The sequence below is a fragment of the Cynocephalus volans genome, chromosome 9 (assembly GCF_027409185.1).
Source record: "Cynocephalus volans isolate mCynVol1 chromosome 9, mCynVol1.pri, whole genome shotgun sequence".
Taxonomy (NCBI): Eukaryota; Metazoa; Chordata; class Mammalia; order Dermoptera; family Cynocephalidae; genus Cynocephalus; species Cynocephalus volans.
This window is the reverse complement of record NC_084468.1, coordinates 12483574-12497638: the sequence shown is the minus strand read 5'-3', so window position 1 is coordinate 12497638 and position 14065 is coordinate 12483574.

The following is a 14065-nucleotide window of genomic DNA, read 5'->3' as shown; positions in this document are numbered from 1 at the left end:
AAATGTCTCCTCTTTCATTTTCTTTGCCCTTGTAAGCTTATGCCCTTAAAAAAATTCAGTTATTTTCATTTTAGTAGGTTTTCAAAGAACACAGGCTAACAAGTGTACCAAACCAACCATCTTTGACCAGAGAATATTCTAAGACACTATACTTTTTCCTACTGGTCACACTTGGGTAAAGGTATTAGTCTCCACATTTGAGTGAGGCATAAATGTCATGAGAATACTTGTAGAGAGAGAAAAAAAGAGATAGGTTTATTTTAAATTTAAAAAAAAATGGGGAAAAAGTCCATACATATGTCCTCAGTGAGGACTTAAAGCTTTTAATAAAGATGTATTTGCTTCTTCATTTATTAACAACCTAATTCTGTATCTTTCAGCCCCCGTTCAAAGTTTTCTTGATATGAAGATCCCAGAGGAATTTTCCTCAGAATTGAACCAGGTATAGTCAGTCTCTGTAGGGGAACACAACAAACTCTTTCAAAAGAAACTTAGAGAACTCCCTCAGACTTTGTATAATGCCTACTGTATGAGAATTGATATTTTGTAACAAGCCTTGCCTCTCCACCCCTGACTACCAGGCCAGGACCCCCGCCTCCCTGCTGGGTCTTGCAACATGTTCTCCACACTAATTAATTCTTCCTACTGCACTCAGAGAGACATCTCCTCGATGAAAGGAGCCAATTTACATGATTTTTTTCTGTACCTTTGTCATTCAGAAAATTACCACTGTGCAAGTAACTCATAAATACCTGTTGAATTGATTGAATCATACAATGCCATCGAAGAGACACAAACCAACTCAGCTCAGCCCACTGATGGTTTGGATTGTATGATCCTATAAAGGCATCATAATTACCTCACCTTCGAGTTGTCTGCTTGAGAAAATGAAATTAGATGAAAGCCTTTTTATCCAACATGGTCAGGATGGATAGCTGGTTATTTAAGCAAATAAAATCTGTTAAATGTAAGAACTCACACACGAAAAATGCATTTATCCCTTACTCCTTTAATTTAACCTAAAATATACAAATACCAGTATATATTCATTCACCAATCTTCTTAGGTAGGGCTAATATTGTTTCTTTGAGCATGAGTCAACTGGAGTAGTCTTTGCCTTTCTTCTATAAATGTGATGGTTAATCTTGAGTGTAAACCTGTCTATGCCACAGGGTACACAGGTTAGTCATTATTTCTGTGTGTGTCTCTGAAGGTGTTTCCAGGTGAGATTAGCATTTGAATTGGTAAATTCAGTAAAGTAGATCACCCTTCCCAATGTAGGTGGGCATCTTCCAATCCACTGAGGGCCTGAATAGAAAAAATTATGGAGGAAGGAAGGCTCTGCTCCTTTCGCTACCAGCCTGCCTCCTGGAGTGGGGACATCTATTCTCACCTTCTCTGACCCTTAAACTGGAATTTCCACCATTAGTTTCCCTGGTTCCTAGGCTTTCAGACTCTCACTGAATTATATCACCAGCTTCCCTGGGTTTCTAGCTTGCAGACAGCAGATTGTGAAACTTCTCAGTCTCCATAATTACGTATATATACATATATTTACATTTATCTTTTTTATCCTATTGGTTCTGCTTTTCTGGGCAACTCTCACAAATACAATAAACCACATCCATACTGCATCACATGTGATATCCAGCTTAGTTTCTTTAGACTCTAGAGTCTGGTAAAGTAAGTTTAATGAAGATGTCTTCGTTTTTATAAGTTTCTTTCTAGCAGTAATTTAAAAGGAGTCTTGGCCATACCTAATATGGCAGCGAGTATTTAATTTGACTCAACTTATCAAGACTTTCCAAACATTCCACTTAGTTCTTATAGAAAAAAAAAATCCTGGGGCTTTTGTTAGTTTTCTATTGTTTCTGTAACAAATCACCACATATTCAGTGGCCTAAAACTACATGAATCAATTATGTTACAAATCTGCAGGTTGAAAGTCCAACACAATTCTCACCAGGCTAAAATCAAGATTGGGCTGTATTGCTTTCTGGAAGCTCTAGGGAGAATATTTTTCCTTGCTGTCAGCTTTCTTTGGCTAAGGCCCTCTTCCTCCACCTTTAAAGCCAGAAAACTCAGGCTGATTCCTTCTCGTGCTGTCATCTCTCTGGTTCCCTAACTTCTTCCAGCCTCTCACCTTTAAGGGTGCTTGTGATTACACTGAGCCCACCTGGATAATTCAGGACACTCTCCCTATTCTAAAGGCAGCTGATTAGCAACCTTAATTCCATCTGCAGCCTGAATTCCCCTTTGTGATGTAATCTAATGTATTCATTATTTCTGGGGATGAGGATGTGGGCAGCTTTGGGAGAACATTATTCTGCCTACCACAGAACTCATACTTGCTTTACCTTGATTTACATTCTCTTGAGCAAATTGCATTATTGCCAGTGGAACCAGGTTTGGGAACTATTATGGACGGAATGTTTGTGCCCCCTTATAAGGAAAATATAGGAAAATGGTCAGGGCCCCTCAGATGTTCAGAATCTTCCCCAGCATTTGCTGTAAAAATCCACATGTGCCTGGTGTTTCTTGGTTACTATTTAATGAATTGTGTATATGTCTTGGGTTATGGACCTAAGTAAAAAGGACCAAGTGCTCTGATACACAGCACTTCTCAGGACGCTCCAGGAGGACACTAGGGCAGCTGCTCCTAGCTCTGAATAAAGCCTATTAATTTTTGACTTATGGCTCCCAGGATCTTCTCCTATTACCTAGCTCATGGACCTGCATGTGAAAGGTTTGTGACCCAGTCTGTACAATGGGCTTGAGGGGTGTGTGAGCCCTAGCAATACACCCCTCCTCCCCAAATTCATATGTTGAAAACCTAATTCCCAGAGTGGCTGCATTTGGAGATGGTGCCTCTAAAGAAGCAATTAAGGTTAAATTAAGAATAGGACCCTGATCCAATAAAGTTAGTGTCCTTGTAGGAAGAGATACCAGAGTTTGCTCTTTTTCTCTCTGCTTGCAAGGATTAGGGAAAGACCATATGGAGGACATAATGAGAACACAGCTGTCTACAAAGCAGAGAGCCCTCACCAGAAACCAAATTGGCCAGAACCTTGATGTTGGACTTCTAGCCTCCAGAACTATGAGTAAATAATTTTCTGTTGTTTATGTCAGCCAGTTTGTGGTGTCTTATATGGCAGCCCAAGCAGACTAAGACAGGAGCAAACACCACTGACCCTTGGTCAATGTAATGCTCAGATGCAGAAGCAGAGTACAAGAAAAAGTGGCCTATGAGAAGGGACTATTCAACATACCTCGGCATCAGCTGATATTTTTAAAAAAGGAAATGAAGAGCACTAGTTAAGCTGGTGAGTTGGTAAAGAGGTGGTTGGTTAAAAGAGGTTCTCCCGTGAATTCATTCTTTGCTCTTCCATAGCACTTTCATGGAACTTCCCTTAAGTGTTTAAAACCCAAAAGGTACACATAGAATTAAATGTAAGCAAATGCATTTTTGAGTGTGCCGGGGTGTGTGTGTGAGGGGAGATGTATGTGCATTTTCCTCGTGAGTCTATAACTTTTATCCTATCTAAAAAAGATTTTTACCCAGAAGAGATTAATCCTTACCCTTGTTCTGCCATCTGTTTTTGTATTTGGATACCGTCAATTTCCACTATTTACTTGCACATCATTGAATACTTTCATAGCAGGAACTATAATCTGGTGGATTTTTCAACCAACCTATAGCACTTACTATTATGCCTGGCACATAGTTTGTGCATAATAAATTAACTTATTTTTTTAAGTTGGACCATTGCATTGAGATTGAATAGTTGTAGAGTTAATGGCCTAGCCAGACTGTTTCAATTTCAGTCACTTAACTCCAAAAAAGCGAAATATGTTTATAATAATATACAGTTCATAGAACTTCTTGCCAAATGGTGACATTTCATTCTTTAAGAGGAAAAATCCCTAATTCATTTTTAAAAACTTGTTTTGGAATTTTTAAGAGGTGTTCCAGCGTTCTGTGGTCAGATTGCATTCATGTCTGCAGTTGTATTGCTGCGCTATAGACCCAGAGCTGGCACCAACGCCTTGTTGAAAATATTGTCAGCAGTAAGAGACCTTCTACTGAGAACTTTATTAGCACAAATGAGGGTCCCTAGGAGGACCTGAGTGCAAGAAATTTACTGACTACAAGGTTGCTCTGTCTAGAAATTTAAATAGGCAGGACATTTAGAGTCATTAGATTTGTGACTTAAACCACTGAAATACTTTCCTGCTAACAATAGAAGTGTTTTTGGATTTTGCTTCTCCATTGACTTCTCCCTGGAGCTGATAAACACTGCCATGCAATGTGTTTGTAATTACTAAATGGCTGGGGGTCTTATGTTTTACGTGTGCGTTCCAGCAATGCTGACAGACATGCCATCTCCCCAGTGTTGGAAGAGGCTGATGTTTTTCTTCTTCAGGGCTGAGAATTCCAGAATTATCAAACAAGAATTGGCTGGAAACTTAGGGGTCATCACATCCAACTTCCCACCCACTGAAAGAATTCCTCCGACCACAGTGTGTTTCAAAGATTCTTAAACTGCAAATCATAGTAAGAAATGAATTTTACACTGCAACTAAGCACATGCATGCGTGCATGCATGCACACACACACATATATTCCTGAAAAAATTCACAAGACTTACCCTTACTATATACAATATATACTGGTAGTTTTAATTTTATTCTGTTTATCAATAACTGGTAGTTATCAATTTTATTCTAATTTCTTCTATTTTATTGTATTTTGATCAGGTATGTGTGTGTTTGTGTGTGTGTGATATGACATAAAAGACAAGATGTAAAATGTATATCAGCTCTGGTTGAGTACCCACTAAATTATTTCATGTCTCACTGATGAGTTGCAACCTGCAGTTTAAAAACACAGGACTACAGAATTACTAGCAGATACCTGGTCATTCCGCTTTCATTTGAACAATTACAGTGTTGAAGAATTCAACACTTTATGAGCAATATTCATATACGTAAAGCTTTCAAAAAATTTGACAAAGATTGAATATATTCAAGCTATACAATTTGATGATTTGATATATGTATACATAGCATGATGATTTCCACAATCAAATTATTTAACATCTATCACCACCCATACCGTACATTAGATCCCCAGAACTTTTTCTTATAACTGTAAGTTTGTGCCCTTTGACCAACATCTCCCCAGTTCTTCCACCCACAACCCCTGGCAACCACTGCCCCGCTCTCTGCTTCTATGAGTTCAACTTTTTTAGATTCTATACATAAGTGAGATCATGCAGTATTTGTCTTTTTGTGCCTGGATATTTCACTTAGCTTAATGTGCTCCAGGTTTATCCATGTTGTCACAAATGACAAGAGTTCATTCCTTTTCCTTCAAGAAAAAAAAATCTTGCCATATGTGTAATACTTTTTGAAGAAATGACCTTTAATAGTGCCTGCTTATGTCATGCACTGGTCTAGTCTCTGGAACGAAACATTTTCTACCTTTAAGAAATATTCACTTTAAGTCGGGTTTGAACCTAGGAGTGGCCGAAATCTCAAGATGTGGAGAACCATGTAGTGAATTAGACTAGCAGGGTTCTACGGTACAATTAGGGCAATGCCTTGTTCTATGGAACTTCGGGGTCCTATGGTGCTACTACTCTCAGCTGAAACTCCATTTTTGTAATGTGATTATACCCTCAAAATCTGTGTCCAACCTGATTTAAATAAACTTTAGAGATGTTGATGATATGGTCTAATTTCTACTTACAATATTTACATTGTTAACTTACTTTTGTTGCATATACTATTTTAATATGTCTTATATAGTATAATATGAATGGTATTATATAAAATGACATGTTAGTTTAAAAATATTTCTTCTGCTATCACATTTCATGAAAGAACTTTATTCAGCTCTTCACACGCCTCTTTAATGCCTCTGTTTTTTGTTCATGACTAGATCTATTTTGTGAGGAATCTAAGAAACATGTCTAGATCAGATCAACTCCATTCTCTTCCAAGTTTTTGGGATTCAGAGTTTTTTCGATCCATGATGCTGTCACTGTAAATTTTATTTCAAGCCCTCAATATTGATTTCTATAGTTTTTTATTTATTCTTCATGGGTAATATTTACATGGCAACCACTTACTAATTGTGCAATAACTTGGTTGAGATAGAATTCACATACCATACAATTCATCCATTTCAAGTGTGCAAGTCAAAGGTCTTACTATATTCACAGAGCTGTGCAGCCATGATCACACTCAATTTTAGCACATTTTTGTCACACCCGAAAGAAACTTTATACCTGCTACCAGTCACTCCATAACTCTTCCCAAGCCCCAGCCCCAGGCAAGCACTGATCTACTTTTATCTCCATGAATTTGTCTATTTGGGGCATTTCATATAAATGCAATTATATAATATGTTTCTTTATGACTGGCTTCTTTCACTTAGAGTTAAGTTTTTAAGGTTCATTCATATTATAGCTGCATCAGTATTTCACTTCTTTTTATTTAAATTTGTTTTCAAAGTCATCTTTGAAAGCCTTCTTTAAAATGATAAGCAGTGCTTCTATGTGGAAAATCATACACTCCCATCCCCCAAATAATTACCAAATCTGTGTTAATTTTCCTTCCTTTAAAAATACAATGTTGTCAATTGACCTCTATCACTTTGAAAATCAACAGTGAATATATTTCAGACTAATGTATCTTGACAAATAGTTCTTTGTTCCAAATAAAGTAATGAGAAGGACTCCCAAACATGAGAGAGCTTATAAGCTCTTGAAAATAAGGCAGCTGCCTTTTTTCTGAGAAATAACTTTTTGGGAAAACCCTGTATCTTTTAGGCATGTGTCTTATATAGTGGAAATCAAAAGGGTCATATGATCTTACAGTCAATGAGGGGACAGAAAGTAATAATTCTTGAAAACTTACCAAAAGCCAGATAACTGTGCTTGGCAATGTATATATTTAATCTTCACAGTACCCTATGAAGCAAGAAATATTATCTTCATTTTGCAAATAAGGAAACTAAGTGTTGGGGTTGAGAAGGGGGTAGGGGAGTCCCCCAGTCCCACTTGCGTGACCTATACCTGTACACTATGTCTATCTCCCCCTTTCTCTCATTCTGATTTCACACAATATGCATTTCTTTCACTGCTATGGTCTTAATATGTCCCCCCAAATTCATATATTGAAACTTAATGTTCAATGTGATAGTATTAAGAGGTGGGGACTTTAGGAGGTGATTAAGCCATGAGGTCAGAGCCCTCATGAATGGGACTGGGGCCCTTATCAAAGGGCTTGGAGTTGTGGGTTTGCTCTTTTCTGCTCTTCCACCACGTGTGAACACAGTGTTTGTTTCCCTTCTGCCTTCCCACCTTCTGCTGTGTGATGATGCAGCAAAAGGCCCCTCACTTGACACACCAAACCTGCCAGCACTTTGATATTGAACTTCCCAGTCTCCGGAACTGTGGGACAATAAATTTCTGTCCTTTTTTTTTTTAAACCTAGTCTCAGTTATTTTGTTATAACAGCATTAATGGACATTCACCATGAAGTTTGGTCCAGAGTTCCATGTCTCCAAATATGTGGTGTGAAGTTCAGGTGTTCTGTGGAAGAAACAGGAAGGTTTACTAAATATCCTACATGCTCTGCTATGTTTTCCTACCTTCCCTGTAGTTAGGACAGAGCCATAGTACTTGTTCTGACCAAATGCTTGTGAACAAAAGTGTCACTTCCAGTTGGAAATGGTAAAGTATGGCATGAGCTTCCAACCTCTCCCGTCTTACCGAGAGTACCCTGAAGTCATGTGCAAAGACGACTTACTCATGAAATGGTGGTGCTTCATAAGACTGGATCCATGAGGGTCTGGGAAACAGAGTCTCCCGGACTGCTGTACTGGACATCTGACATGACCGAGAAATAAACGTGTGATGAAATTTCAGTGTTATTTTTTTATCACAGCATAACCTATCTACCTTGACTCACAAATATATTAGACTTCATTTCCGTTTAGTTTAACCAACTTTTGTTGAGAACCTACTAATAATATTTCAGACTTCATAAGTGTTGGAATCTTTGAGTGGATTCCCAGTAAAAAGCCTTCATTTTCTCCCAACTGAACTCTGAACCAAATAAGAAATAAGCTAAAAGACTCAGTAGGCAGGGGCCAATATATCATTTAAAAAAACTAATAACACTAATACTAGAAAATCAGACAAGCAGACTTCACAGTACAACCCTCAACATTAGGAAAATAATCCAGCCACAGGGGGGTTTTTGGTATGGAGAAGCAGGTGCTCATTGCAGACAACTTAGTCCCATGAGAAGGCAGATGCAGATGAATTACATGTGCCTAATTTTTCCTTCTATGCTCTTTAATAAGAAGAGCCATTCCACCTTCCCTGGTAGGAGGAGAGAGGGTGGAAATGCTACACCAACAGCTCCCCACACAAGAAAGGAAGGAAATGCCAAGAACGAGGAAGAGGCTTTCTCCCTAACAGTAGGGATTCTCTAAACACTTTGTACAAATGCCTGGTACATAGTGAGCCCTCAATAAATGTTAAATGTGCCGACACTGCTTCTGCTGTTTGCAAGACACTATGACAGGTGCTGAGACTATATGGCTGAAGGACACAGACTGTACTCTTGAGATTATGGTCACACACTGGTGAGGGAATGAGATAGGTAAAGAGAAACCATAATACACATAAGTGATAAGCACTTGACAAGTGACCAAGGAGCCATGGGAGTAGCAAGGAGGGGCATTTAAGCTTGACTCGAAGATCAAATAGTTTCTGAGTCTGCCCATATGAATTGGTGGGAGATTGCTGGACAAAGAAAGGGAGAAAATACATTCCTTGAAAAGGAAAACTTATGAGAAAATTGGGAAGGAGGTTTAAAATAGCACAATGTATTGAGGGAATTTCATCGGTCATGGGGAATAGAGTGAGTATTAGGGGTAAGCAGGGTCAGAACATATGGAAGGATGAGGCAGGAACCAGATCTTGAGGAACTTTGATGAACTGGAAATGAGGGTATGACATAGTCAGATTTCTCCTTTGCAATACTAAGAACAAGATATATCCAAGAGGAGATGTCATTTAATAGGAGCTAATGTAGAAATCAGGGAAAGAGGTTAAACCTTGAGGTAAATTTTGGACTTCAAAGCCATTGGACTAGATGATATCACCTAGGGAGATTGTAGGCTGAGAAGGGAAGGGAGTCTGGGAAATGCCTGAAGCATTTCAAGCCACTGGGAAAAAAATCAGCAAAGAAAACTGCAAAGGCACAGCCGGTTGGATGGAAGGAAGCCTGGAGGATGTGAGGACGTGCATGCCAGAAGAGGCCGGAGTTACGTGACAAGGGCGGGTCAACTTGGCTGAATGCTGCTGCGAAGTCAAGTGCCACAGGACAGAGAAATGGCCAGTGAATTTGTCAAGTCATTGGTCACTGCAGGCTTTGACAAAGGCAGTCTTGGGGTGATGGAGAAGGAAGCCTGGTCTGAATGCATTGAAAGGAGAAAGTTCAGGGACCAAGAGGAGACAGCACCTGCAGCTCTCTCTTTCAGAAGTCTGGCTGTGAAGAGATAAGTGGGCAGTAGGTGGAGGAAGACAGGCAGCCATGAAAAGCTATTATATCTTTAAATTTGGTAAATATTTGGGACATTAGAGGTGACAGAGGTGATCGACAGTAGTTTTTCAAGGATATTTGCTGCATGATTTAATTAGAATAGAGTTTTTAAAATAAAATGCGGAAGCGACACACACATGCACATACACACATACGTACACACATGCACACACACAGTCACATACACGCACATACACACACGCACACACATGCACACATGCACACACACACATACAGAACAGAACTGCTCGGGATGAAACAGCAGAGGGAAAGAAGCTCACTAAAGCCTGTTTGGTTTCCCTTTCTCAGTCTCGCCCTCCACAATGGCCCCCCAATGTAACTGTAAATCCCGAAGGCTCTGACATAGAGTTAGATAAACACAGTGTAAAAAAAAAAGAAGTGTTATGTCCAAAGATGGCAGAGAATAACAACCACCACTATAAAGAAGACGGAGATGATGATGATGGTGGCGATGACGATAGCAGCTGACATTTATTGAGCACGTAAGAAATGCCACGGTTGTGGCCTAAGCCTTTTACAGGTCTTATTCCACCCGATCCTTGTGTGGTAGGTACCACCATTACTCCTATTTATAGGTGAGATTCCTGAGGCTCACCCATGGGCCACAACTCGCTCAGCCACGTAGCCAGTAACCGGCAGAGCTAGGCTCTGTGCCCCTGTTGATCTAAATCCAGATCTCCCTACTCCTGCTTATGGGAACGAAATGGTTAGAAGGAATTGGCCAGAGAGGCCCTCCCTAAAAGCATTCATTTTTTATGAGACTGGTGAAAAGGAGATCCCACAAGGACAGCAAGCTGAGCCTTGAAAAGCAGCTTTAGCAAATTAACGTCCATCTTCCCAGGCAAGCAACCTCCTTCCCCCCCTGGTGGTAGAAGAACATACACCAGTCGGCATTACTCTTCCTGACAGCAGAAGATTACACGCTGGACCTGACTTAGTTTCTGTCAAGGAGAATTTATTGCAATTTCGAAGATGGTTCTTAAAAGAGATGGCTGTTTTGCATTTTTTATACAGGTCCTAAAAATATGTCAGGTTTGATCTTCCACAAAATCACCTTGTGTCAACTTCCTCTTCTTTTCCTCCTCCCCGATTCTCAGCTTCTCCTTTGCTTTGCACGTCTCTGCTGTTGCCAGATGTATCCCCAGACGGCCCAGTTTCCAGCGGCCAGCCCTGCTCCGCACTGCGTAGAGCTCCTGCTTTTCATCTGCAATGTCAAATCCTGATCGTACTTGGAGTGTAACTTGGAACCCTTCCTCTCCACGAATCCTTGTCAAGTGCTGGCTGGTGATCCTCAAATAGCTCTAAAGTCACAGCGACCTCTCCATCCATCACTCCAGGGAGATGAAAGCCAAGATTCCCAGATCCTGATACTACAACAATCAAAATGAAAAAAGAAAGGTATGGTATGTTGAGAAGTTGCTGCTTATTAAAAGCTGGCAGACAGGCTAAGTGCTTTGCATGTGTCGCCTGTGACTACAAAACAGCACCTCGTTTACCTTTATACCCAAATAAGGACAGTTTGAGTTTTACTGATGTGATTTCTAGGAAGTAGCCCTTCTCCAGGTGTCTGGCCATATCTGAGAGGTCCAAGGTGCTCAGACACATGGACCTTGAGATCTCCGGCCCGTCTGTTCTGTTATGCTTCCCACCTGCCTCCTCTGCTTCTGATGGCTGGTGGGGTGGCCGCTCTTCTGGGAAGGGTCAACGCAGGTAGTTTTCACTCTTGCTACCATGTCGGTCCCAAAGGACATTGGCATGGTTCTTTTTATTGCCACTTCATTTGAAGCGCAGGACAGGACCACACACGATACCCAGCAATTAGCTGGGACTGGGCTATGGGGCAGGATTGCCCTGATGTCTCAGGGGTGATGAAAGGCTGTGCAAGGTGGGTGGGAGCTTGTAATTCATCCCAACTGGCTCAGTCTCATCCGAGGCTCTTCTCAGGTGCCTCCCTTCCTATCTGGTGGCCTGTCTGCCACTGCCTGCCCCTTCAGCTAACTTCCCATCACCACAAGCACTCCAGGCCTCTCAGTGCTTCAGCCTCCAGGCCAAACTGATCCTCACCTGGTCTGAGACTTATGCCCTGTTTGTCCCTGTTTCCCTTCTCAGAATCAGCGTCTTCCCAGGATTTCCGATAGTGAGAATCTTAGTTCCCAATAAGAGAAACCACTGTCCACAGGGAAATAGTCTGTTCCAATGGCCCAATAGAGACAATCGCACGTAATCTAACATCAGCACATTCCCCAAAGATGCAGCTCTTCGATGGAAAATAGCCCCACGGTGTTGCGGATGGGACAGCTCCTTTCTCTGCCTCATGCTTCCACTAGAATGATGACGTTCCTGGCCTCATGACCCATCCTCTCAAGGAGGGAGCGGTGACTTATCTGATCCATGTTTGGTGAAGGAACTCACTGAGTTTATCTCTCAGTGGAAGTAAGTCGCTGCTTTCTTTCAGAAGTGAACATTCAGGAACAAGTTTTCATAAGGAGAACCCTGAGTCATTCAGCCCTGCTAAGGTCTGTGAGATGGTAAGTTTGCTTCATTCAGGGGTGAAGTATTAACAATAAATATTTTTATTTCTACTTACCTGGTGCCTGGGGTTTCCTACCACCTGGTTTCCAAATTCAAAAGAGGACAAGGGAGTGTTCCTTTAGCTCCCCAGACCTAAGCCTGCATGTTGGAGAGCAACAGCCTCAGGTTGATAAAGCTGTGCCCACCTCAGTGCAATTCCTGCTCCATCTCCTGGGGTCCAGTTACCTGCATGGACATGTAAATGATTTCAGTCAATCCTCACAGGGCTGAAGAAGGGCTCACTGTAGTCCTGAGCTCAGAAAATACAGTACACAACTCGAGTAGGCCCTCAGGGATGCTTCTGGATATTTATGCAGAATAAGTTATCTCCATGCCACAGAATGGACTGGGGCTGTGTGAAGGCAACTTTCCTCTTATGCACTTGCAAATGTCCCTGTCCTCTGCTTGGAACCCCGCAGTGGGGCATCGTCTTCCAGATCTGGGGTTGTCAAAGTTTGAGCCTTGTGGTCTCTGTAGCAACTTCTCAACTCTGCCTTTGTTGTACAGCAATAGCCACAGGCGATGCATAAATGAATGGGTGTGGCTGTGTTCCAAGAAAACTTTATCAACAAAACAAGTAGTGGGTCAGGTTTGGCTCCAGCTTAGTTTGCCAACTGCTGTCCTACATTGCAAGGTCCAAACTCCTCAGTTTGGCATTCAAGGCCCCTCATTACCTCTCCCCTACTTATCTCTATAGCCTCATAAACTGTCTGCTCCCTTTATGCCTTCCCTGCCCCTCCTCTGCTTAGAATCCAGAGATACCCAACTGGTTATAACTAACCCCCCACCCTCCCAACTCCTACACGCAGACGCTCTGCTGTTTCATGATTCTGTAATTTTACACTTGCTGTTTCTTCTGCCTGAAAAGATTTTCCACACTCTTCCCTTGCCCAAATTCTATTCATCTCTCAGGACTCAGTTCTGGGGTGACTCCCTCCTCTGGAAGTCTTCTCTGAGCCACTGTGACTGGTTAGATACTGCTTTGTTTCTATCTACATAATAAATTGAGGAGGCATTTTCCATCTATGAGTCGGTCTTCTCTGGCCATCCAGGGAGCTCCTGAGGCCAGAGGCTCAGTCTCATTATCTCAGCATCCCGGAGCCCAGCACAGCATCCAGCATAGATCAGCTATTAACTTTGTGCAGAACTGAACCAGTGAAGCTCGAGTGATCAGAGAAAAAGGGGGCAGGTTATTCTGCAGATGTTAAAAATGGGAAGTTTGGTGGTAGGCAGAACTGTAAGGTTTATAAACATGTGAAAAATATAGAAAAGGCCAGGATTGAGGGCTGTAATATCGTGTGGAAATATTGGCCCACTAAACAGCTGGATCTGGGGAGTAGATTCGCAGTTTTCACATTCTTTGCATTCTGCCTGAGTTAGATAGTAAAAGGAATGGCTTCCATGTTCTAGAGCTCACAGTGCAGTTGACAGGGCAAGATTTAAGCAAACAAAGCAATCAGAGAATCATGAAAAGACAGCACATTATTAAATGCTGGGTTATATGGTACAGAATAAGTTTGGAAAAGAGGATGAAGCTAGAATGGTTTTTCAAAAAAGCCTGTGGAGGTGGTATTAAGAAAACAATACCAAAAATATCATAAAATTCATTCCTTTTTTTTTTTTACAGATGTATAAAATACATCCCCCAATTGCACGTAAGTGTACAACTTAATGAATTTTCACAAACTGAAGACATCTCTGTAACTAATACCCAGATTAGGGAACAGAACATTGCTAGCAGCTCAGAAGCCCCCTTGTATTCCCTTCCAGTCATTACCTACCCACCAAGGGAAACCTCTACCCTGACTTCTAATAACAGAGGTTAGTTTTGCCTATTAGTGAACTTTGC